General features: G+C 38.9%; 2 long non-coding RNA genes across 2 annotated transcripts in view; one reads left to right on the top strand and one right to left on the bottom strand.

Moving 5' to 3' along the window:
- LOC125168353 (uncharacterized) overlaps positions 1–20,970 on the bottom strand; it is a 132,026-nt gene extending 111,056 nt beyond the window's left edge. Inside the window, exon 1 of the long non-coding RNA XR_007153103.1 lies at positions 20,233–20,970. This is a non-coding gene — a long non-coding RNA (uncharacterized LOC125168353). The remainder of the gene's footprint in view (positions 1–20,232) is intronic.
- Positions 20,971–21,212: 242 nt separating this feature from the next.
- LOC125168662 (uncharacterized) lies at positions 21,213–22,121 on the top strand. The gene is made up of 2 exons (XR_007153243.1): positions 21,213–21,405; positions 21,527–22,121. It is a non-coding gene; the product is annotated as an uncharacterized LOC125168662 (long non-coding RNA).
- The last annotated feature ends 3,976 nt before the right edge of the window (positions 22,122–26,097 follow it).

Raw genomic sequence — 26,097 nt, 5'->3', positions numbered from 1 at the left:
TGAATTTGAGCCCCACGTAGGGCACCTGGATGTCTGCTGTCAGCACAGAGCCCACTTCAGATCCTGTCTCCCTCTCCCCCTGCCCCTCTCCCTTATGTGTTCTCTCTCTCAAAAGCAAACATTTGGGGCACCTGGGTGGCTCAGTCAGTTAAGCAGCTGCGTGGCTCTTGGGTTCAAGCCCCTCATGAGGCTCTGGGCTGACAGCTCAGAACCTGGAGCCTGCTTCAGATTCTGTGTCTCCCTCTCTCTCTGCCCCTCCCCCTCTGGCTCTCTGTCTGTCTCTCAAAAAATGAATAAACATTTAAAAACAAATTTTTAGGGGCACCTGGGTGGCTCCGTCCATTAAGTGTACAGCTTCGGCTCAGGTCAGGTCATGATCTCGTAGTTCATGGGTTCAAGCCCCACATCAGGCTCTGTGCTGACAGCTCAGAGCCTGGAGTCCCTTCAGATTCTATGTCTCCCTCTCTCTCTACACTTCCCCCATAAATACTCTGTCTCTCCTTCAAAAACAAATAAACATTAAGGTTTTTTTAAATTTTTAATTAACATTTTAAAAAATGTATCAGGAGTAACTTAAACAATGCTTGCCTTCTTCTCATTGTATAACTTACTATAGGGAGTGAGGGTCTTGTGTTTGCCCTAGTGAATTGTTATACTCTTTCCTAAATTTGGATTTGCTTCCAACATTTTATCCTTTGATGTTTGTATTGTGAAATATCTCCAAAAGTTCTGTTAATGTGGATTTTTTTGCCTGCTTTACTTCTTCTGGGATATCTTCATCATCTTTGTTGCAACCACTTTCTTAGCTTGATAACTTCGCCTTCATGAAGTTCCTCTGGCTGTACATCTAGAGTCTTTCAAATGGTGGCAGTGTCAACATTTCAACCATCAGTTATTTTTTCTATAATTCCATTTATATTCAATTTGTAGTGTCATTTTTTGGACTATGTGTAGCACTATTGGCCAATTACCTCTTTTGATTATCCATGTTTGTAAAATGTCATGTGATTTTATCACTAAGAGACAAGATTACAACACAACTACACACTTTTGCTGTCGGTGTGTAAAATGAAACAGATGCAGAGTGACCAATCACTGATAGACTTTGAAAGAAATGGTTCGATTGGTCACTGATCATGATGTGCATGTGTCAGTTATGTAGTCATTTGTGGAATGAAGATTCAGCAACAAAGTTTGTACTTTATACAATTACTGAACCAAACTGAATCATGGTTACTGACCCCAAATAGCCATGGTAACTATGATGCTATAGGACTGGATTATTTTACTAAACCATGGTAACTGGAAATCATGCATGTCAGAACCATGCCAAGTGAGACCTGTATATAATCCAGTTGATAGCTGGTGAGTAAAATCTAGATGTGTCCCTGCAACATTCATTCTCTCCCTTTCATACTTCTTTCTCATCACTTTTTTAGCCATTTCATTTCTATTAGTACCACCTCTAAAGAGTGATAAGAGGAATCTGCAAGGCATCCTAAATCAGTCAGTTTTGCTACTGATAGTTTTGGTTAAATATCTGAGCCAAAATAAGGATTTAAAATAACCGTTAATCATATATTTTCCATCCTGGTTTCATATCCTATAATAGCATGGCTGTAATAATGCTCTGCATAAGCACTTTTATTATAATAAATTCTGTGTTGCTCAACATTCTACTAATCAGAATTATATTTTTATTAATTAATTTAATAAATATGTGCTAGGCACTGTACCACGTGCTTGGAATCGTTTGTATCAGTGAATAAAACAGGCAATACTCCTTGCTCCTGTGGTACTTACATTTTAGTTGGTAGTTGTGAGGGCTGGAGTATTAGGCAATAATAATGAAACCTGCTATGGTGTTGCAGTGTTGTCGACTATGATGATATTATAAATGAGAAAAATATAGGTATTCAAGTATACATTTTTTAAAGAATTAAGAATTTTGACCAGATGATCAAAATTAGTATCACTAATAAAATGATATTATGGACATCATGTACTTTAGATACGATGCCCTAAAAAGGACATAATATCACTATGTGATATTCTGGCCAGATATGTCTAATTTTAATCTAATCATAAGACAGCAGACAAATCCCAAATAATGGACATACTATACAAAAGGAAGTATCCTCCAAAAACGACAATGTCATAAATGCTAAAGGTTTTTTTTTTTTTTTTTAATTTTTTTTTTCAACGTTTATTTATTTTTGGGACAGAGAGAGACAGAGCATGAACGGGGGAGAGGCAGAGAGAGAGGGAGACACAGAATCGGAAACAGGCTCCAGGCTCTGAGCCATCAGCCCAGAGCCTGATGCGGGGCTCGAACTCACGGACCGCGAGATCGTGACCTGGCTGAAGTCGGACGCTTAACCGACTGCGCCACCCAGGCGCCCCATAAAGGTTTTTTTAAATATCAATTATAGGGCTCTTTATTGCCAAGAATTCTGTTTTACCAAAACAGAATTCTTCACATTATGGTATCTGTAGCAAATTTTGACTCTTAATTTTATTTACAAAATATCTTCTTCTAAGCATTAATTCTGATCCTGCTTTGGGTACTGTCTATGCTTGGATTATCTAGAAAACAAAGCCTGGACAAATTTGAGGACTAGACTTCATTGGGAGATGTAATCCCAGGACACTGAGAGTGAGGAAATAAACAAATGAGGCAGAAAGGGGTGCATTACTAAGCTGACCACAGCTTCATAAAGAAAAATGGTGAGGATGTCTTTGGGAAAACCATATCTAGAAAACAAAATCTGGAACAAAGCTTAATTCTAATGCTTCGCTTTATTTACTATACTGTTTATTCAGTGGCTTTACTGAGCACCTGCTGGCTTTAGTATCATACTACTGAGACTTTAGCCCTAAGTCACCTAATTCACAAACTTATGGATATCTCTACTCCTCATGTTGAGTTTTTCTGTAGAGAAGTCCTTTCAAACCCAAATAATTTTCTACCTCCTCTTTCCTAAGAAAAGCTGAGTGAGGTGTAGAGGTTCCATTTCTGTATAGGAGAGGCTTAAACGATTGGAAGTAGGTCATACAGCTTGTATTCTATGTAAGAATGAAAACTAGTTTCTTGATTTAAAACTTTTACAATTTTTACCTTGAAAACTAATATAGATTTATATTAGTTTAACTAATTAAACTAACTAATTAGTTTAACTCTCAGATGAGAGTTAAAAAATAATTCTAAAGCCAAGTAGAAAAATGTGTGGGTGTTAATATTTTGGGGATATCCTGATTCATTTCCTTCCATTGGTTAAAAAGACCAGTTTTAAATAAAATGGCAACATAGTGAAAGAAATTTGTTTTTGCACAATCCCTATCAAAATAACACCAGCATTCTTCACAGAGTTAGAACAAACAATCCTAAAATTTGTATAGAACCAGAAAAGACCCCAAATAGCCAAAGAAATCCTGAAAAAGAAAACCAAAGCTGGAGGCATCACATTTCTGTACTTCAACCTGTATTACAAAGCTGTAATCATCAAGACAGCATGGTATTGGCACAAAAACAATGGAACAGAATAGGGAACCCAGAAATGGACCCATAAACGTATGGCCAACTAATATTTGCCAAACAGGAAAGAATATCCAATGGAAAAAAGACAGTCTCTTCAGCAAGTGGTGCTGGGAAAACTGGACAGCGACATGCAGAAGAATGAATCTGGACCACTTTCTTACATCATATATAAAAATAAACTCAAAATGAATGAAAGACCTAAACATAGGACAGGAAGCCATCAAAATCCTAGAGGAGAAAACAGGCAACAACTTCTTTGACCTCGGCCACAGCAACTTCTTACTTGACATGTCTCCAGAGACAAGGGAAACAAAAGCAAAAATGAACTATTGGGACTCATCAACATAAAAAGCTTCTGAATGGAGAAGGAAACAAACATCAAAACTAAAAGGCAACCTTAGGAATGGGAGAAGATATTTTCAAATGACATCTAAGATAAAGGGTTAGTAACCAAAACATATAAAGAACTTCTCAAATTTAACACCCAAAAAACAAATAATCCAGTGAAGAAATGGGCATAAGACATGAATAGACACTTTTCCAAAGAAGACATCCATCCAAATGGCTAACAGACACATGAAAAAATACTCAACAGCACTCATCATCAGGGAAATACAAATCAAAACCATAATGAGACAGGGCACCTGAGTAGCTCAGTAGGCTAAGCATCCGACTTCAGCTCAGGTCATGATCTCACGGTCTGTGAGTTCAAGGCCTGTGTCAGGCTCTGTGCTGACAGCTCAGAGCCTGGAGCCTGCTTCAGACTCTGTGTTTCCCTATCTCTCTGCCCCTCCCCCACTCGTGCTCTGTCTTTCTCTCTCTCAAAAATAAATAAACATTGAAAACAAATTTAAAAAAAACCATAATGAGATACCACCGCCTCACACCTGTCAGAATGGCTAACATTAACAACTCAGGCAATAACAGATGTTGGTGAGGATGCAGAGGAAGAACCATTTGCACTGCTGGTGGGAATACAAACTGGTGCAGCCATTCTGGAAAATAGAATGGAGGTTCCTCAACAAGTTAAAAACAAAACTATCCTATGACTCAGCAATTCCACTACTACATCTCTATTCAAAGGATACAGGAGTACTGATCCAAAGGGGTACATGCACCCCAATGTTTATAGCACCACTATTGACAATAGTCAAAGTATGGAAAGAGCCCAAATGTTCATCAACTGATGAATGGATAAAGAAGATGTGGTATCTATATATAATGGAATATTACTCCGTGATCAAAAAGAATGAAATCTTGCCATTTGCAACAATGTGGTTGGAACTAGAATGTATTATGCTAAGTGAAATAAGCCAGTCAGAGAAAGACAACTATCATATGATTTCACTCATACGAGGAATGTAAGATACAAAACACATGAACATAAGGGAAGGGAAACAAAAATAATATAAAAACATAAGAGACTCTTAAATATAGAGAATAAATTGGGAGTTGCTGGCGGGGTATTAGGTGGAGGGATGAGCTAAATAGGAAAGGGGCATTAAGGAGGACATTTGTCAGGATGAGCACTGGGTGTTATGTGTAAGTGATGAATCACTAAATTCTATTCCAGAAATCATTAAAAAAATAGTAATTAAAAAAAGAAATAAATTTGTTTTTGCTATTCCTCCACTCTGTTTCATGTTTCTTCCCCACCTCCCATTTACACAAGTATCCTGGATATTCATGCTGCCCCTTGCCTATATATAGCACCCCCCAATCTTGCCTTTTCTAGATAGTGTCTCATTCTATTTATTCTTTTGTAGTGTCTTTTATTCTTACCTCCTGCCATCCCAAAATATCACAGACTGGGTGGCTTAAACAACAGAAATTTATTTTCTCACAGTTCTGAAGACAAGAAGTCCCAGATCAAGATGCCAGCAGGATTTGTGTCTGATAAGCACTCTCCCCTTGGGATGCAAATGGCCATCTTGCCAATATAGGCATATATGGGCCTCCTCAGTGAATGCATGGGGTGGGGGAGGAAGTTCTCTGGTGTTTCTTCTTAGAGGGACACTAATCCTATCAGAAGGGAATCTCACCCTTATGACCTCATTTAACCTTAATTATTTCCTTAGAGGCCCCATCTACAAATACAGCCACACTGGGGGTTAGGGCTCCAGCATGTGAACTTGCGGGATGGGATACAAACATTCAGTCCATATCATCTCTTGCCTTAACTCTTCTCTCAAATCTTACCTTCCCCTAACACAACCTTTGAGACTAATTTTGGCTAGGTAGCTATTGTGATGAACAAATTTGGGCCAACAGACAAGTTCTGCTCTTCAAGAGTGACTCACACAGGAAAAGCAGATAGAGTTTTATCACTTATACAGTATCACTTTGAAAGAAGAATTTTATTAATTCATCTAACCATCAAGCACTGCTGCCCATGCCCACCCCTATGCCCAAGCATTTGCTAGATACAGCTTCAGGGACTCAGGCATTTGATGCCTAGGAATCTCCCCCTCACCCTTCTACCGGTTTCCAGGATGTATTATTTTGGATTTCTTGTTATTAATGGTAACAATAAAGTTTATAGAAGAAGCTTGACACAAGAATGGGAAGAAAGAGGGCACCTGGGTGGCTCAGTAGGTTAAGGGTCCGACTCTTGGTTTCAGCTCAGATCATGATCTCCCAGTTTCGTAACTTCAAGTCCCACATCAGGCTCTGAGCTGGCAGTGAGGAGTCTGCTTGGGATTTTTCTGTCTCCCTCTCTCTCTGCCCCTCTCCCACTCACAATGTCTTTGTCTCTCTCAAAGTAAATAAACTTAAAAAAAAAAAAAAGAACGGGAACAAAGACATGCAAATTGTACTTTCTAAATTTAAATTCCAGTTCCATATACTTTATTAATAATCCCAGAAATAAAGACAATTATACACCTTATACTTTTATTTATGTTTTAAGTAGGCTCTATGCCCAATGTGGGGCTTGAACTCATGACCTTGAGATCAAGAGTTGGAAGCTCTACCAACTAAGCCAGTCAGGCACCCTTATACTATGGTGATTTGTGAAGATAGTTATGATTCATTTATTATTTTGAAAGATACTGTGCCAGCTATCAACTTCTTGCTTCTCAGCTCTAAATTCACCCTTCATTCACTCTCTGCAACATCTCCCCCTTATAGTCAGCACAACTAAACTTTATCAGTAGAGACCATGGGAAGGTCATTGAAGAAAAGAAAAGAGGTTGCCTTCCTGGTTCCAGATTGTTGCATTTTGCTTTTTCTACTTCCTGCTACATCATCTATCAGTAGTGCAAGTGTGTGAGAAGGAACTTCTGGCTCTGCCCCAACTGTGCACCCAAAGTGCATAGTCCCTCAGCAACCTCACAGACCCAGCCCAGGTCCAATGACCACCTTACTGTGGTTCTTCCAGTGCAGACACCATGCACTCTAAGCCTTGTTCTCACAATAAGTCCTCAACTCCCTGTAAGCCCAGCAGCCTTGGTTCACCTGCAGCGGGGAGGGAGACCAAGTAGGATGTTCTTGCAACAGACTTGGCAAGATACAACATCTTTTAACTAAGGCTACTGAAGTGGAGATGATGAGATATGGTTGGTTCCAGACACACTTTGGGATTAGAGACATTAAATAAACTTACTGATGGATTGGATATGGGGTGTGGATTTAAGACAGAAATCAAGATAGTTGTACCATGCAATTGGATAAATTATAGAGGCACAATTTATTGAGAAGGAAATATTTAGGAAGGTCCATATTTGGGAAGTGGGGAAGGCAGATGGAAGTCAAATCTACTATTTTAACCACATTTAATTTGAAATACCTATTAGACATACAAGTAAATATATCGAGTAAGCAATTAGATATACTAGCCTAGAACTCAGGACAGAAAACAAGGTTAAACATATAAATTAGAGTCACTGCATATAGATGGTTTATTAAGCCACGGCTCTGGATAAGATTACATGAAGTCTAGATAGAAAACAGAAAGAAGGGGGAAGAAAGAGGAAGGGAAAAGGGAGGAAGGGAGAGAGTTTGGGGATAAATACAGAGTAAGTTTAGGAGACAGAATGAACCACTGACTGTGGTATTAGTTTGTCATGGGTAATCTCGATAAGAAACTTTTTAAGGGTATCAATATAAACAAAACTAGTTTCACACTAATACTAGCTCTAGACCTCTGAGGGTTGCATTTTTCAAATTTTATTGATTGCACTATCTTCTATTCCTTCAAAGCAACCATTTCATTGTTATACTAAACCACCTGGAACTGTACTTTCCTCTTTTTATTTCAGCTATTGGTTTGTCAACAAATTAGAAAGCACAGATGGGAACTGATGACATTTGACACATTTTTATTTTCAGGCATTTATCACCATCTATATTACCATTTGAATTCCAGGTCTTGTTCTGACAAACTCAATTTTACCTAAACATTAAGTAAATGAAAATCAGCCTGGGTGCTGTGGGAATGAATAGGGTTAGGGTCCACATGGCTGTGATGTTCTTGGCTAGAGATGAGCTCTATTCAACATCCTTTGCCCCACCTTGCTTCTCTTGACATTAAGCATACATACTTTCTTTGCTCTATTTTTCTTCATAATATTTATTGCTACCTGACATTATGTTATATAATTTACTTCCTTATCTGTTTATCATCTGTCCTGCCCTCATTCCCATTGGAATAAAAACTCCATGAAGCCACAGATTTTGTTTTATTCACCCTTGCTCTATATGCTGTCCTTGGACTAGCGGCACATAGTAGGTGCCCAATATTTGTTGAACACATTAACTTAGCAGAAATTAGCTTGGTTAAAATAGGAAAAAATCATGTATGCAAAAATTGGCTCATTTCCTCCTTAAAATACAAAGGAGTATATTCTGTAACCAATGAAACTATGGTAATAAATACACACAATATATGTATGTTAGTACAAGTTCTAGCAAAGTTTTTTTAAAAGATAGTATGTACAGCATGGAGTCTACATTCAATTAACAGGTTACTTGCACCTTTGTCATTCTCCCTGAAGCTGGACAGTGTGAAAGGGATGTGTCTTTTCCTTTGTGTATATTTGCACCCTTAGTATGAGACCAGTGAAAAAGAACAAATATGATGGGGGAACATCTGTAGGTCAGCTTTGGGGGCACCAGATTAGGAATGAGCTACAAAGACATCTCATATTCTTCATTCATTCATTCATTCTGTCTCTCTCACTCTCTCTCCTCCCTGCCTCATTCTGTCTCATGTTCTGGCTCCCCTTTACCAAGTAAAATACCCACCCTATCCCTAATTTGCCTTCAAAACAGTATACCTTTCTCCAGAACAGATTATCTTAATCAATATGCTCATTTTTAAAGTCTGTTAAGCATATCAACCTATTGTCTGTTGTGCATGTTGCCTTTTTTTCCCCAGTATTGTCTTTCAACTTTAATTTGATCCAGCACAGAGGTTGGTACTCTATAAATGTTAGTTCCTGTTTCTCCCTCCCTTAAGACATGCATGGATTAAGATTCTTTAGACCAAGCAAAATGCAAAGCACTGGAGATACAAAAAATTAATAAGACACAACCTGATACTCCTCAACATGCTGATACTCCAGCCAGGATGATAGCAGTGCTGGTGCTGATGCAGATAAAGCTACCATGGTTTTATTTCCTGAGGCTTCCTGTCTTGTCTCCTTGTCTCTTGTCTACTTTCCAGGGGAGAGTAGAGACTTGTACTTCTATCACTTTTCATGAACATTAGCATGTTTTCTAAATTTTATTATTACCTTATTACACAGTTTGTATCGATTATAGATTTTGTGTACAGATACCTATAAGGGTTGACGATGTAAATTCTTTTTTAAAAAGACTCCCAGTCTGACTATAATCCTGTTACAATGGCCTGCTTTCAGTTTTTGGAACATTCCAAGCTTCTCCTTCTTCAAAGCCTTGTTAATGCTCTCAGTATGAGACTCTCTGCCTGGAATGCTCTCCTCCTGGCTTTCAGGCACTGTCAGCTTCTCCAACATGAAGCCACCATAACTATCCTACAGAATAGCAAATGCTACCACTATACCCTATCATAGCACTTATCTGTCTCCTTTGTAACATTTACATCATTTGTAGTTAGTTCAATTACTTATTTTTATGTTTACTATTTTCCTCACTAAACTGTGAATCAAATTTTGTCTATCGTGTTCATAGCTATATTCCCAATGCATAGCAGATTATCTGGCAAATAAAAGTTGTTGAGTAAGGGCACCTGAGTGGCTCAGTGGGTTGAGCATCTGACTCTCAATTTCAGCTCAGGCTGTAATCCCAGGGTCATGGGATAGAGCCCTGTGGCGGGCTCCCTAAGATTCTCTCTCTCCCTCTGCCCTTCTCCCCCACTTGCACACTCTCTCTAAAAAATAAATTAAAAAAGGTTGTTGAGTAAGTATCTGTCAAATCACTGGTCAAATAATAAGGAAGACAGCAAAAGGGGGAAGAGAGAGGGAAAGAAAAGGAGATTTTCACTATACTCAATCATCTGGCTTTTCCTCTGAACTCTTAAAGGGTCTACTGTCTAGTAATCTTCAAAACAGTTTACTCATGTACCTCCTAAAATAATGTATTTAAGTGATGCATGCTCTCACACATGCTTAAGTTAATATCTATAATTTTCACAAGTTTATTTTAATGTTTATTTTTGAGAGAGAAACAGAGAGTGAGCAGGGGACAGGCAGAGAGGGAGGGAGACAAAGAATCTGAAGCAGGCTCCAGGTTCTGAGCTGTAAGCACAGAGCCCAATACAGGGCTTGAACCCATGAGCCGTGAGATCATGACCTGAGCCGAAGCTGGATGCTAAATCGACTGAGCCACCCAGACTTCCCTCATCACAAGTTTAAACAAATGCAAACAATAAATATCCTGTATATTATAAATGGTAGTATTTGAAATAAGTCTACTGCACAATATTATTTGAAATGTATCCAATGGGACATAAATACAATAAAGGTTTGGTATCCACTACTATTCATTTTTATTTTATTTATTTTTAAAATATAATTTATTGTCAGATTGGCTTCCATACAACACCCAGTGCTCATCCCAACAAGTGCCCTCCTCAATGCCCATCACCCACTTTCCCCTCTCCCCCACCCCCCACTATTATTCATTTTTAAAAGGCACAAAGATTCAGCCATACCACTCCCAGACATCAGCCAGAAATTAGTATAGAGGTTCCCCACAAGACATATACAAAAATATTCACAGCAACTTTATCCATAATGGCCACAAACTGAAGAAAAACCCAACTGTTCCTCAGCAGTAGAATGGCTAAGTACATTATGGTACACAAATGCATGCATACATACATACAAACATGCATACATATACTGGGATATTACATAGCAATGGTTCTCAAGCTTTCTGGTCTCAAGGCCCCTTTATACTCCTAAAAGTTATTGAGGACACCAAAGAGTTTTTAAAATCTATTTGGGCATTTCTATCAACATGGGTAATGTTAAAAACTGGACTGAGAAATTTTCAAAATGTCTATTAGCCTATTTTTAAAATAACAATAATGACATGGCTAAATCTTGAAGACATTATGCTAAGTGAAAACAGCCAGACACACAAACACAAAAATTGTATGATTTCACTTAAAGGAGGTACCTAGGGTAGTCAAATCGATAGAGACAGAAAAGAAAATGGTGGCTGCCAAGGGCCAGAAAGAAAGGCAAATAGAGAGTTACTGTTTAATGCATAAAGAGTTTCAGTTTGGGAAGATGAAAAAGTTCTGGAGAAGAATGGTGGTGATGGTTACTCAATATAAATGTACTTAAGGCCCTTTACCTATACACCTAAAAATAGTTAAAATGGTAAATTTTTTAATTTATATTTTACTAAAATTAAAAAACAATAATAAATCCCCTACATGTTAATGTACATATTTTTTTAATGTTTATTTGTTTTTGAGAGAGAGAAAGAGAGAAAGAGCGTGTGTGCATGTGCACACAAGGAGGGAAGGGGCAGAGAGAGAGAGAGAGAGAGAGAGAGAGAGAGAGAGACAGAGGATCCAAAGTGGGCTTCTCACTGACAGCAACAAGCCTGATGCAGGGCTCAAACTCATGAACCATGATACCATGACCTGAGCCAGAGTCAGATGCTTAACCAACTGAGCCACCCAGGTGCTCCTGTTAATGTACTTATTTTTATGTATGACTATATCTTCCAGACAAAAATATTAGTAAGAAGTAAAAGCATTATTTTTACATGTTTTCAAATCTTTTAAAATCTGGCATAATAGAAGACAATTGCATTGTAATATCTGCTCTGTTTCATTCCGTTACAATATGTTCTTTTGTTAAAGTATATGAAGGAAATCTGGCCTTACAAAGATATATAGTGGAAAAGAGAAAGATTATTCTAATAGTCTTTTCAGAAAATTCTGAATTATCTTCTTAATACTATATCAAAACTTGGTAATTGGTAGTTTCTTAAAATAATGGTTCACTAATATATGCAGATCTTACAAATACTAACACACTTAATTGTATGTCAGAAAAATAACATTTGTTAATATCACCACCAATCTCAAAAGAAAAGTTGTGAAGTACTGGGAGGATGTTAAGCCCAGGACAGTGAATGTAAATTTTCCAAAATTCTATTTTTGCTTGAAAATGAAAATTTTATCAATGTCAACAAATATAGTCAATTTGCCTTGAAGTAACGATTCACTCCATTTTTTTTTAAATAAAATATCTGTCAAATAACTAAGTCAAAGTAATCATAGTTTGTCTTTGCTTTTCTCAAGTAAAAATGGTGTCCTATGAAAAAAAACCAACCAGTTCAGTCCACAATTCAATTGCACAGGTGGTTTTTCTTGAGACAATCATCATATTCCTGTATGGAGTAGAAGTACTTCATGTGTACTTCCTGTTTCATCATATATAATATTACAAAGACATCTACTAATGTCAGCAACCTATGAATGGAAGGAAGCTTCTTCAATCTGATAAAAGACTATGAAACACCTATTTCTAATATAACTAAAAATAAAAAACTAAATGTTTTCCTTTCCAAGATGGAAAACAAGGCAAGAATGTTTGCTTTTATTGCTTCTAATCAACATTGTACTCAAGAATTTAGCCAGTGAAATAAGACAAGAAAAGGAAATAAAAAGCATACACATTGAACAGAAATAAAGCTCTCTATTCACAGGTGACATAATTATGTATATAAAAAATATCAAAAACACTGCTAGAATTAATAAGTGGATTTATCAGGTTCACAGGATATGTCAATATATAAAAATATATACAACTAACAAATGGAAATTGAAATGTAAATAATACAATTTACAAAAAATGCAAAATGCTTAGGAATAAATCCAACAAAATTTGTGCAAGATTTGTATCCTGAAAACTGTGATATATTCATGAGAGAAATTTATTTTTATTTATTTTCAATTTTTTTTTGAGAGAGAGCACATGAACGTGCAAGTGGGGGAGGGGCAGAGGGAGAGAGAATTCCAAGCAACCTCCATGCCCAGCATGGAGCCCAATGTGGGACTCAATCCCATGACCATGAGATAATGACCTAAGCCAATGTCAAGAGTTGAACACTCAACCTACTGAGCCAGCCAGGTGCTCCTCAGGAAAGACATGTAAAAAGATGTAAATAAACAAAGAGATATACCATGTTCATGGATTGAGGGTTTTAATTTTGTTAAGGTGGCAATTTTCCCCGAACAAATTTATAGATTAAGTGCACTCTCAATCAAAATCCCTTTCTGTAGAAATTGACAAGCTTATTTTATGCTTTATAGGGAAAAGCCAACCAAATGAATTTTGATTCTTTTCCTTCCAGAGTTCTTTAAAATGGATATGACTGTTTAATACATTTTTTAAAGTTTATTTATTTGAGAGAGAGAGAGACAGAGAGAGAGAGAAACAGAGAAACACAGTAAGTGAGTGGGGAAAGGGCAGAGAGAGGAGAAGACAGAGAGAATCCAAAGCAAGCTCCACACTGTCAGGACAGAGCCTGATGTAGGACCCAAACCCACAAATCATGAGATCGTGACCTGAGCTGACGTTAAGAATTGGACACTTAACTGACTGAACCCCCCAGGGGACCCAGACATGACTGTTTAAAACAAGGGTTTAAAACAAATTGTATGGAAGTGCCTGAGTGGCTCAGTCCACTGAGCAACCAAGGCTTCATTTCAGCTCAGGTCATGATCCCATGATCCCATGATCCCACGCTCAACCTGAAGGCTGCTTAACATTCTCTCTTTCTCTCTTCCCCTCTCCCCCACTCATACTTGCTCTCTCTAAAATTAAATATATAAGTAAAATAAAACGAACTGGCTGTCAAAAGAGATCCTACAGGTATTAAAAGAATAACAAGACATTATAAACAATATTATGACAACAAATTCAACAAAATAGATGAAAAAGACAAATTTCTTGAAATTTTCCATGTACCAAAATAGAGACAAGGAAAACCAAAAAATGTAAATAGACCTATATCCAATAAACAAATTGAATTGTTCTGGAAAAGCTTCCCCCAAAGAAAACTCCAGGGCCAGATAGTTTCACTGGTGAAAACAACAAAGTTACACAAATTATTTTCACAAAAGAGTGGAGGAAAGAACACTATCCAACTCATTTTATGAGGCCAACAGTTATGGGCTGAATTGTGTCCCCCCACCCCCACTAAAAATTCGTATGTTGAAGTCCCAACCCTTATTACTTCAGAATATAAACATATTTGGAAATAAGGTCCTTGTTATGGTGATTTAATTAAAACAATCCTGTTAGAGTCCTAATCTAATATAACTAGTGTCCCTATAAGAGGAGGAAGAGACACCAGGGGCATGTGGTTGCACAGAGAAAGGCCATGTGAGGACACAGTGAGAAGATGGCCATCTACAAGCCAAGGAGAGAGGCCTTAGGAGAAAACAAACCTGCCAGCAATTTGATCTTGGACTTCAAACCTCCAGAACTGTGAGAAAATAAATTCTGTTGTTTAAGCCCAGTCCATGGTATTTTGTTACAGCACCTTAGAAATCTAAAACACCAACATAAGCTGAATAACAAAACTTGACAGAGATGGTATAAAAAAAATTACAGACCAATATTCTCTGCGGAGATTGAGGCAAAATCCATAACAAACAATAGCAAAGCAAATCAATCGTACATAAAATGAGTAACACTTCAAGACTTAGTAGGATTTATCCCAGAAATGCAAGATTAATTTACGATTTTAAAACTGGTCAATGTAATTTACTATAACAACGTAATTCACTAAAAAAGAAAACCAATATCATTTCAATAGATTGAGAAAATGCATTTGACAAAATCCAACATTCATTCTTGATAAAAACTTTTAGCAATCCAGAAATAGTAGGGAACTTCCTCAAATGAATAAAGGGCATCTACAAAACACCTACAACATAATTAGTGGAATTATACTGAATGTTTGCCCTACAATGGGAACAAAGCAAACATGCCATTATCACAACTTATATTCAACATTTTACTAGAAGTCCTAGTCACTGTAAGAGGAAAAGAAAAGGAAATACATGTCAATAAGATTAAAAAGGAAGAAGTAACATTGTCCCTATTTGAAAGTTACTTGATTATTAATGTAAAAATCCTAATGAATCTAGAAAACAATTTGTAGAACCCATAAGTAAATTTAGCGAGGTCACAGGATACAAGGTTTATATATAAGAATCTGTTTAAAGCGAACATTAAATATATATCTCTAAATACTAACAGCAAACTATTGTAAAATGAAATTTAAAAAGCCACTCTGCTTACAGTAGCACCAAAAAATAATGATGAATAAATCTAAAGAAATCTTTATATTAGAAACTACAAAACATAGTTGAAAGACATTAAAGTATACTTCAATAAATGAAGAAATATACCATGTTTCTGGATCAGAGGATTCAATATTAACATAACAATTCTCCCCAAATTGTGGTATTATTAAAGGATAAAGATATAGATCATGAAACCGAATACAAAGTCTGGAAACAGACCAATAAATACATGGTCAATTTGGGGCATCTGGGTGGCTCAGACAGTTGGGCGCCAGACTTCAGTTCAGGTCATGATCTCACAGTTCATGGGCTTGAGCCCCGCATTGGGCTCTGTGCTGACAGCTCAGAGCCTGGAGCCTGCTTTTCCCTCTCTCTCACCCCTCCCCCGCTCATGCTCTGTCTCTTGCTGTCTCTCAAAAATAAATAAACATTTAAAAAAATTTAAATATATGGTCAACTTGAGAAAAGTGCCAAGGTGATTTAATAGAGAGTCATTTTGACAGTAAGTAGTCCTGTAGCAATTGGACACTGGACATCCACATTAAGGAAAAAAAAAAAAAGGACTATTGATCTTAAACTCACACCATATGCAGAAATTAACTTGAATTGGGCCACAGTCCTACATGGAAAATCTAAAATTATAAAACTTTTGGAAAAGAACATGAGAGAAAATATCTGTGTCTTTAAGTTAGGCAAAGATATTTCAAAGAGGATGCAAAGAGTATGGACCCAAGGGAAAAATTCATGCTAAGATGCCAGCAGTTTTAACCATCATTGCTTTTGCATCATGAATTAAATAACATCAATGCACTGAAAAAGGCAAATAAATAAAATCCAAAATTATTATAAAAATAATTTTGACTCATGGACCCCCCTGAAAATCTCAGGCACCCCAGCCTCCAGCAAGAATCCTCAGACCACTCAGACTTTGAGAATAGCTATTGTGTAATCATTAAAAAGAATGAAATCTGGTGTATGCAACAACGGATGCCTCATACAGACATAATGTTGAACAAAAGAAGCTTGACACAAAGGAAAGCATACTGTATAATTCCATTTATACAGCTTCCAAGAACAGGTTAAAGTACTCTATGGCATAAGAAGTCAAAATCATGGTTATCTCTGGGGTGGGGAAAGGAGATTAACTAAGAAAGTTCATAGAGGGAGCCTATATCTTGATCTAAGTGGTGCTTTGTACAGTTTACTCTATGGATGTTATACCTCAATACAAATATAAAAAGAATATAAATAAATTCCGAATCTTTAACAGTTTTATATATTTTCCCCCTTGAACTTATATTTCAATATATTTCAATTCCACCTCCCTACAGAATATTATTGTAATGAAATATATTTCTATATTTAAGTGTTTTATTAAGCATACTCTATGACCTTTATACACACACACACACACACACACACACACACACACACACACACACAAAACCATAGGCATATTCTCAAGCAGGTCAATTTTAGGGAATGAAGCTGAGAATCTGAGAATTCTAGTTTGAGGATGATGGACCATAACATTTATTTGGCATTTCAAACCTTAATTGTTAAATACTTTTTAATATATATGTCTTACTTCACTAGAGAGCTTCTTAAAGGCAGGGATGCATCTCAGGTCTTCCATAGCACAGGATCTGGCACGTAGTAGGTGGCTCACTGATTTTCTCATTCATTCATGAGACAAAAATTTCTTTAGCCTTTCATTTATGTGTAAGGCTTGCTAGGCTCTGTGCCTATAATGATGGGTAAGTACAAGGCTCCATAAATTCCTGTTGATAACTGATTGATAATTATCAGCTACATTTCAGAAAAGGTGTAATTCTCTTTTCTCCCAAATTCCAAGTATGAGTGCACTACAGGTTTTGTTAACCCTGTTGTAAAAACAGGGACACCAAGACACAGAGATTAATTAATTGACTCACTTTGGGTCATGCACTTCATCATAAGTCAAGTGAAGTTTAAAACCTTTACAGGTTCTTTTCTGGACTGAGGTGCTAAGGGAATTCATTCAGATTGACTAGAGTTCATATTTCATTTAAATGCTCTCATTTCACTTGTGCTACATCCACCTTCTTGGACTTGTATTTTAGGACTTGCAGTCTGAATTGGTTTACTTCTATTTCAGACACTGTCAAGATAAATTAGACACTTAGGGTCCATGACACCATCTGAAGCAGAAGTGCTATTAGTTGAAAATACATAAGAAGTTTTGTATTTCAATATAGTATAACACTTCTTTGGAGAACGTATTTTCTACTAAAAATGAAAGTGGAAATAAACATGAGTAAATTTTGAAAATGTTAAACAAGTTAAAATTTGGTCTTAGTATATATCCTCAGGCAAGTATAGCCGAAGGAAAGCAGGTTAACAGTAAATATTTTTATCTCCTGCCAATGCATCTACAAACCATTCTGTTGAATAAAATCTGGCAGTTTCCTCACTGTGAGCAGAGATAGGGTAACAACTCTGATGATACATAAACTTGCATCAGATACAGGCTCCATTTTTTGCTGTAATCATCCATCCATAGCCTAGACTGCTCAGCTGACAAGACATGTTATTAATAAAGCAAACTGTACCACAAGTGCATTGCCCTACATAGTGTTTATCTTGTTGGAAAGTGTAATTGTCTGAAACAGCGGCCTCTGTGAAAAGATACCTTATGAGCTGTGTAAAGATCAAAATAATTTCGACTAATAGTGGTAGTTGTTTGTGAAGGATTAAAACATAGGTTATGCTGCATAGAGTTAATGACCCAGCCTTGCTTTTAGGGTCCCTGTGAGATAGCCTTCAATTTCATGCCATGCCTTGTGGAGTAACAAAGACCCTCCACTAGAATGTAAACTCATCAAAGGCAGAGAACTCCAGTTTATTTGCCAATGTCTCCCTAGCACATAGTGCAGTACTTGGAATAGAGTCAACATTTAATATTTGTTGAGTGAAAAAAAATGAATGAATATGAGTACAGGAAAGAAATGTAACAAGTTTCAGGTTCAAGCCAAGCCATTATCAGAGTTCCACCAGGTTGTAACTCAAAAACATAAAGTGGAATCCAATCTCCAGGATTGGTATGGTGGGGAGGGAAAGGGTAAAATGGAAGCAGTGTGAAATCTAGTAGCTGAGGATACCACTTGGGACTCCTATAATTCTAAGGCAGACAGGAAAGTCCCAGGTGTAGAAAAGCGTAAAGCTTGTCTTTAGTCCCTATCTCTCACCGGTACCCTAGCCTCACAGGATAGGACCTGGATGAGTTCTTGCATCTTTCAATCTGGATTCTCCTGGCAGAACAAAAGGAGCTTCAGATCTCAGATTCTCACTAGTGGAGTGCCAGCTGGAACAGCAACTGCATGTGGCTTGAGGACCAGTGGGAGGGGCTAGGATAAGAGCAAGGTCTTAGATAGGGAGACAAATGGAGCACCAGATCCTGAAATGGAGCTGAGTCACCTCTCCATTGAGATAGTAAAAAAAAGAGTATGAAGGAAGATAGAAAAATTTAGAAGTGATTAAGGAGAGTAGATACAGAAACATTTTGTAGAGGAAAGGAAAGTTGAAGGAACCTACTGAGGCCTAAACCACAGCCACTTTTCCTTCTTTTTTTCCCCAACAAAATCTGATGTTATTTGAATTATATCCTCCCACATGCTCATGGTAAGTGATTTCTCTCCCCAGCATGAGGGATAAATTATGTTTGGCATCATTCTTTTTACAAGTAGTTAGTTTAGGAGGTGTATGTGACACAATTCTGTCCAATGGGATTCAGTTCTGTCAGAGGACTCTAGTAAGGGTTACCTTCCTTTATTATGAGAAAGATAAAGACAGAGAAAGAAAGAGGAGGGAGACAATATCCCTCTTCTTTGCAGGATGCCCTTACTGCTCTTGACACCAAAAATGCAGAGGCTATGGTGCAGCCTTGAAGGAGATAGCAGGAAAGTGTCATTGGAGGATGGCAGAGCAGAAAGCAGAAATCCACTTGGGTCCTTGACAACATCCTTGAGTTACTCAACTAACCAATACAGGAACCACGTTCCTCCAAACTTCTTATTTAATGAAATAAATTCCTTATCTTTCAAAAGCTACCTCTAGTCAAACTTTCTGTTGCTTGCACTTTTGTTGATAGCTTGATCTTTTCTTGTAAAGGTAAGAGCATGTACTGGGATGTGAAATGTGGGATGTGAAAATTTGAAACATCTTTCAGCTGTCACCTATAGCGTCTCTCCATGTTCTTTCCCCTCTTCCTTCTCTTCGCCACACCTACTGTAATCAGACAAGGGCCAGGGACACGGGACCGGACACAGAAGGACCTCTCCTCTCTCAAGATTTAGTCTTTGTTCCTAGCTGAAGCTCAGTATGTTTGGCTCCTTCACTACAGACATGTTCTGTCGCAGGAAGCTCCTCAGTCACTCCAGGAAACAGGCTTTGGGGCCCTTGCCCCATCAGGTCCCCAGACATACCCAGATATGTCTGAACCCCAAGCCACAGCTTAGGCTCAACTGGAGCCCCAGCTGCAGCATCACTCTGTACCTATAGCTTTGTGGCCCTTGAACACAACTAGAGAATGAAAATGGCCAAGACTTAGGGATAGGAACTGGCACAGACATGAGAGAATGTCTGAGATTGCAGGAATTAGCATAGCTTTACTACAGTATAAATTTTATGAAGACCACTTAGCACCCAGCACAGAACTCTGCATCTACAGAGTTAGTCTCAACACATGTGTATTAAATTTAATTGAAATGACCAGATTGTAGGCTGAAACTCAAATGGCTTCCTTTTGCAGAATCTTCTGTTTAGAGAATGCCTTTCAACCACCACCCCCCTCCCCCCCGCAAACAAAACCTTCAATGTTTTCATCTGTTAACTAAGTTTATTTTTATAATATACTTTGAGACAGGCAGCAGTAAGAATAGTTTTAACTTACCAGGAGGAAACGAAGACACAAAGAGATGATCTGACTTGGCCACAGTCCCAGAGGGCATCCGTGGCAGAGCTAGGATGGTCTCTAAGTCCCTGGGGGCTCTCAAGCCATTGTTCAGATGTCCCTGTATGTAATTGTTTTGATAGCAATTTCCCTGGTTCTCTCTCACTTGCCTGCTAATCACGCATGTCAATCACATTCAGGACGGCCATGGGCCTAAGGGTCAGCCACAGTCTCAGGAGGACATAATTCGAACGGAAAAACAAGACACAATAGAGCACTTTCTCCTTCAAGCATGTATGTCAATTGTGGCCTCATAAGTCTGACAGTGTGTGCAGGAACAGTGTCGCTTTTTTTTTTCCCCCTTCCCGATGGAGAAAGGATGTAGCGAGTGCTCTGATCACAACAGAAAACCCAATGATAAATTCACCAGTTCAAGATCTTCTTACTGGATAACACTCAAGGATACTGCAAGAGTTCTCCACCCACTCTCTAAAGAGTCAGGAGGGAGGTCCTCTTTCTTCCTTCTCAGTGAGTCTCTGAAGCTTCACTCCATCTGTTAGGCAAGCCTGGACGGTGGAACGGTAGTGTAAACCTTGACACAGATGCTAATTACCCTTCCCCTACAGACCACTTGGCCCTCTTTCCTCATTTCACTTTCACTTTAGAGAGCAGCATCTGCGGCCCAGAAGACAGGGTCCAGGCCTGGACCTGGGAGAAGGCCCTGAGGAGACGCGCGCGTGCGGCCAACAGGGAGGGGTGGGAAGGGGAGCGTGCGCGGGGCGGAGGCTGCTCGCGTGAGGCGTGGACCCTGGAATGTGCGTGTGCGCGGCCCTCGAGCACCGCCCGCGCAGCGCCGATTGGCCGGGGGCGCGCGGCGGGGGAAGCCCTTGGCTAATCTCCTGCCACTCAGCCCGGTCTACGTCGGCGACGGGACCGCAGCGCGGCTCGCGGAAGGACAAATAGTTCCCGCGGCGGCGCCGCGCGCCCCTCCTCGGCTTCGCTCACCCCGCCCGGGAGGCCCCGGCAGGCGGGGGAGGGGTGGCCTCTGCGACTGCTCGACCCCCTCTCCCCTCTTCGCGGCCTGATGAGTGGATTGCGCTCCCTTGGGAAAAGTAATTGGATTCCCGACTCCCTGCAGCCGGGATCAGCGGAAATCGGAGGCTGAGCCTGCAGGTTGCGGGGGGGCGGGGGGGTTGGGAGAAGAGGAGAGGTCGAGGAGCAGCTGCCTGGGAAGGAAACTTGGTGAAAGCAGCACTTTGCACTGACGTGTTAAGGCGTGCTTGTTTCTCTACAGGCCGCGATAGAAAGCTGGGTGGTAAAGAAGGATCAACGGAGATTACCCCGGTATCCTTTTCCACCTGGCATGTGACTTTTGCCCCTCCATGGTGTCAGCATTCTGAAATTCACCTGGTTGCTGATCTCCGGGAAGAGAAGTAATTTGGAACGTTTGAGCCTTTGAGCCACCACCACCTCGTTTTTCTCTCAGAGCTCTACTTGGAGCTCAGGCGGAGAAAGAACATCGCCAAATCTGGGATTGGAGATACTTCTTGTTAACGGGGTAACTCGGGAGAATATGCCATTCTCACCAGAATCATCCAGGAAAGAATCTTAGGTCCTTGTCTTAGCGGTAGTGAACTTCCCTAAATTCTCTCCTTAGGAGAGATGATGCCGAAGAGGGAGCCTTAAGCAGAGTTTTTGGCTAAAATGATAGGAAAGTGCTAGGAATTTAAGTGACTAATTCATCCTCCTTGTGATTTTTTTTTCCCATCTAATTTACTGTATTTCACTCATTCATTCATCAAACACGCTTTTATTGGGGGCTTTCCATGTGCCATGCTCTGTTGTACTTACCAGGGGTACAGCAGTGAATAAAACAAGTCCTGAACTCATGGAATCTCTTTACAGTTCCTCCAGTGGGGGAGATGACAAGACATGTACAAACATATAGAGTATAATGTCATGCAGTGATAAATGCCATGAGGACAAAACAAGGTAGAAAGATGCAGATGACAGTAGTGTGGGGTTTTTTTTTATACTTAAGGTAAATTGATCTAGAAAGTCCTCTTTGATGAAGTTATGTTCAAACCGTGGTCTGCATGAAATGAGGGACAAAGCTAAGCAAATGTCTGAGGGGAAGAACTTTCTAGGCAGAGAAAAGAACAAGTACAAAGGCTCTCAGGCCAAACTGATGAGCTTGAGTTAGTAGGAAGCACAGAGGCCAACATGAATGTTACACAAGGAGCAGGAAAACAGAGAATCTTCCTGACTTCCTTCTTCTTCTACTCGAATCTAACCTGTCAGAATAATCATTCTAAATCTTCACTTTTAGTACATCTCTTCCTGCCTCAATAGTGTGATGGCTGTATTTTCTGTTCCATTAAATTTAAATTCTTCGGACTGATTTTCAAGCTCTTGCTCCAATCTAGTTCCCTCTTATCCTGTGAATCACTTTCAATCTATTCCTTCTAGTTCTAGCTAGGTTTGTCTCTCAAGTATTCATGTTTACTTATTCCTGTGTATATTTGTTTATGGGTCTACCCTCACACAACTTAGTATTGATTCAGTAAGGATGTATAATTGCAAGTGACATAAAATCCAGCTCAAATTGGCTTAAGTAGAAAAGGGAATTTATTGGCTCACATAACTGAGAAGTTCAAGATAGTTTTATTAGACATGGCCTGGCTGAAGAGTTCAAATTATGTCATCAAGATTTGGATTCTCCCTGATAGGTTTGCTCTTTCCTCTGTTGTTGGCTTCATTCTCAAGCTCCACTAATGAGCAACCAGCAGCTCTAGGCTCACACTGTCCTCACTACCAGCAAAGGTCAAGTGCCCATTCCTAAACCGATCACTGTTGCTGAGAGAAAGTGATGTTCACATTGCCCTGGCCTGATTCATAAGCCCATTCCTGAAGCTATGTCTATCAGTAATCCATGAATAGCACAAGAAGGTGATTTCACTTAGGAAAATAGTATGGTTATGAGAGGAAGAGCGAATATGTCCTGGGTAATGAAAACAGCAGACATACCACACTCCTGTTCTGGATGTCCCCAAACATTCTTAACACTACATACACCTTCAAAAATGTTTGTGTCTATTCACTCGACAATATTATTTACCACCAAAAAAGATACTTCCTCCCAAAAGAGAGATAATCCAAATTCTTACCTAGTTACTGCAGATAACCCCCAAATCCAAGACAGCAGAGTAATAAGCATGTTTTTCTATTATACAGCGATATAGTTCCTCAAGGTCTAGTAACCTAAGCTACAAGATAAAATTAGCTACAAAATACTTAACATATAATGACAGAAAAAGAAAACAACTGCAACAAAAACGCATATTTGGAAAAATGACTAATGGCAAACACATAGTGGTCTTTAATTCATAGCATATATCATGTTGGACAGAAACACCAAGGGCGTCCTACAATGAGGGAGGAGAAAGTTCTTTGATCAACACATCTGGAGGCCATGTGTTCACCATTGGAGAATCTCTCATCCATTGTTCCTTCATGCCTGGAGGAACATATCCTGTCTATATCTGTAATGGACAATGGGGAGTATAATTCTTCTAAGGGTCATACCTCTTCAACATTCTCCTTCCTGATACAGTGGGGATTGGAAAAAAAAGTAACTTGCTATTGCAGAGATAATTAACATTTATCACCAAATAGCTGTGAGCCTCTTCTGTTATATAGAATTGTTGCTAGCAAGTAGCTGCATAGGCAGGGACTACATTTCCTGGCTTCCCTATTAATCTTGGTAAAGTCATGCAACTAATTATCTCCTTTGGAATATGAGTGGAAGTGATGTGAATCACTTCTTGCCAATGTGGTTAAGAAGTAGGTATGCCTTCTATGGTCTCTTTTCCTCCTCTGGTTGCATTGAAAGGACTCTAAAGCCCTAGAGAAAAGTCATAAGAGAGCCATGCAATAGAAGGAGTCTGGGTAGCTGAATGACCTTGTAGAAGGCCACTTACTGATCAGGAATGCTGACAGTGGACTTTACAAAAGTGAGAAATAAACATCAGTTGTGTTAAGCCACCAAACTTCTGCATTAAGTGTTAAAACAGCACTAAGGGTAACTGGCCTTTATTCTCCAGACTTGGGTTTCTCTTATCATACAATTTTCTTTACTTCTTTTTTTATTAAACATTTATTTTTTTATTTTTTATTTTTGAGAGACAGAGCATGAGTGGGGGAGAGGCAGAGAGAGAGGGAGACAGAGGATCCAAAGCAGGCTCCAGGCTCTGTCAGCACAAAGCCCAACGTGGGGCTCAAACCTATAAACTGTGAGATCATGACCTGAGCCTAAGTCAGATGCTTAACTGACTGAGCCACCCAGGTGCCCCTCTACTTCTTTTTTTAAGTAGGCTCTACACCCAATGTAGGGCTTGAACTCAAGACCCTGAGACCAAGAGTCCCATGTTCTACTGACTGAGCCAGACAGGTGTCCCAATTTTCTTTACTTCTTAGTAAGTTTCCAGTCTATTTGCATGTAGCCAATGTCATGGGGGAAAAACCGCCAAAGCTAGATGTTATCTTAACCTTCAGTCTTTGCATCTAGATTCTGACATGGGAATTTTTATCTTTTCATAATAGGCCTTAGTGTACTCCTTATTTAATGGCCTCCATTTTGGTTTCTGCCTCAGAACAACTTGAAACAATAGCTACTTGTTTCAAAAAGGTGGGGCAGAGGACAGGGGCATAGTGGTGCTAGAGGGAGTAGAATGGGATAATTATTACCTTTCTAAACAGGCAGGAATTGCTTGAGAGAGGCTTGGGTGTGTTCAGACCTCTCCCAAGTGCCAGTATTTTCCATTTCTTGCCTTCATTGGCCTTAAAATTCTCTGGGGGCTTTTCCAACCCTAATGGCTCCAGATTATTGAAGTTCCTGTCCTATTTGGTTGCAGCCTTAAGCAAAAATGGTCATCTATAACAAAGCAGTATTTTTCCCTCTTAGGCTTAGATATATTAAGTCCATTTCTAATCTTGAGTCTTTCTTATAGAACCTAACTAAAAGCCAACATGCCAACATGTAATAGTTGGTGTACTGTAGTATCTGACCTTTTAGTAACATTTTTCACCTTTCATACTTGATAGGCACATGTTTTGAATTCTAGTATACAACAGGTGCCACTTTAACATACTACTTTGCAATTGAATTCCCAGCCTAGTATAGAATGGGCCTCATCTGAATCAACTGATTCAACATTGTAACATATTTCACTTACTAATCCCCACTTCTGGTACCAATTTGTGAATTGTTAGAGCTATTTTAGTTGCAGGTGACAAAATAAAAAAACACAAACTGACTTATACAAAAAAGAATATATTGGCTATTGGCTCACATAGTTAAAGAACTAAAGATATATTTAGCTTAAAGCATAGCTTGATCCAAGGGCTTAAGCAATGTCATTAGAATTCTATTTCGTTTCATCTCTTGGCTCTGTCTTCTGCGTTGGCTTCATTCTCAGGCTCCATATGGTGGCTCCTGGCAGCTCCAGTTCACATAATCCTTACTGTTAGCAATCTCAGTGGAAGAGTACATGCCTTTTCCCAGAAGTGCCCACAATAATCTCCTTATATTTTATTGGCTTTGATTAGTACATGTGACCAGAGGAATGATTACTTGTGTTGTTGAGGGGGGAGTCTACTTTACCTAAAAACATTGACTGAGAGTAATAGAGGAAAACCAGAGTATGGTTATCAAAAGAGTGAATACTGAGTGGCAAAAACCCAAATGTCTCTCATTAGATACCAATGTGTAGTGATTCCTAATTGCTTCACATGTGTTGGTTTTATCTCCTTCACTGGACTGTAAGTCTCTCTGGAGCAGGATCATGTATTATATGTCTTAACAGT

The sequence above is a fragment of the Prionailurus viverrinus genome, chromosome B3 (assembly GCF_022837055.1).
Source record: "Prionailurus viverrinus isolate Anna chromosome B3, UM_Priviv_1.0, whole genome shotgun sequence".
NCBI lineage: Eukaryota > Metazoa > Chordata > Mammalia > Carnivora > Felidae > Prionailurus > Prionailurus viverrinus.
Note: the sequence above shows the minus strand (reverse complement) of the source record. Positions and strands in the feature narration are given on the sequence as shown.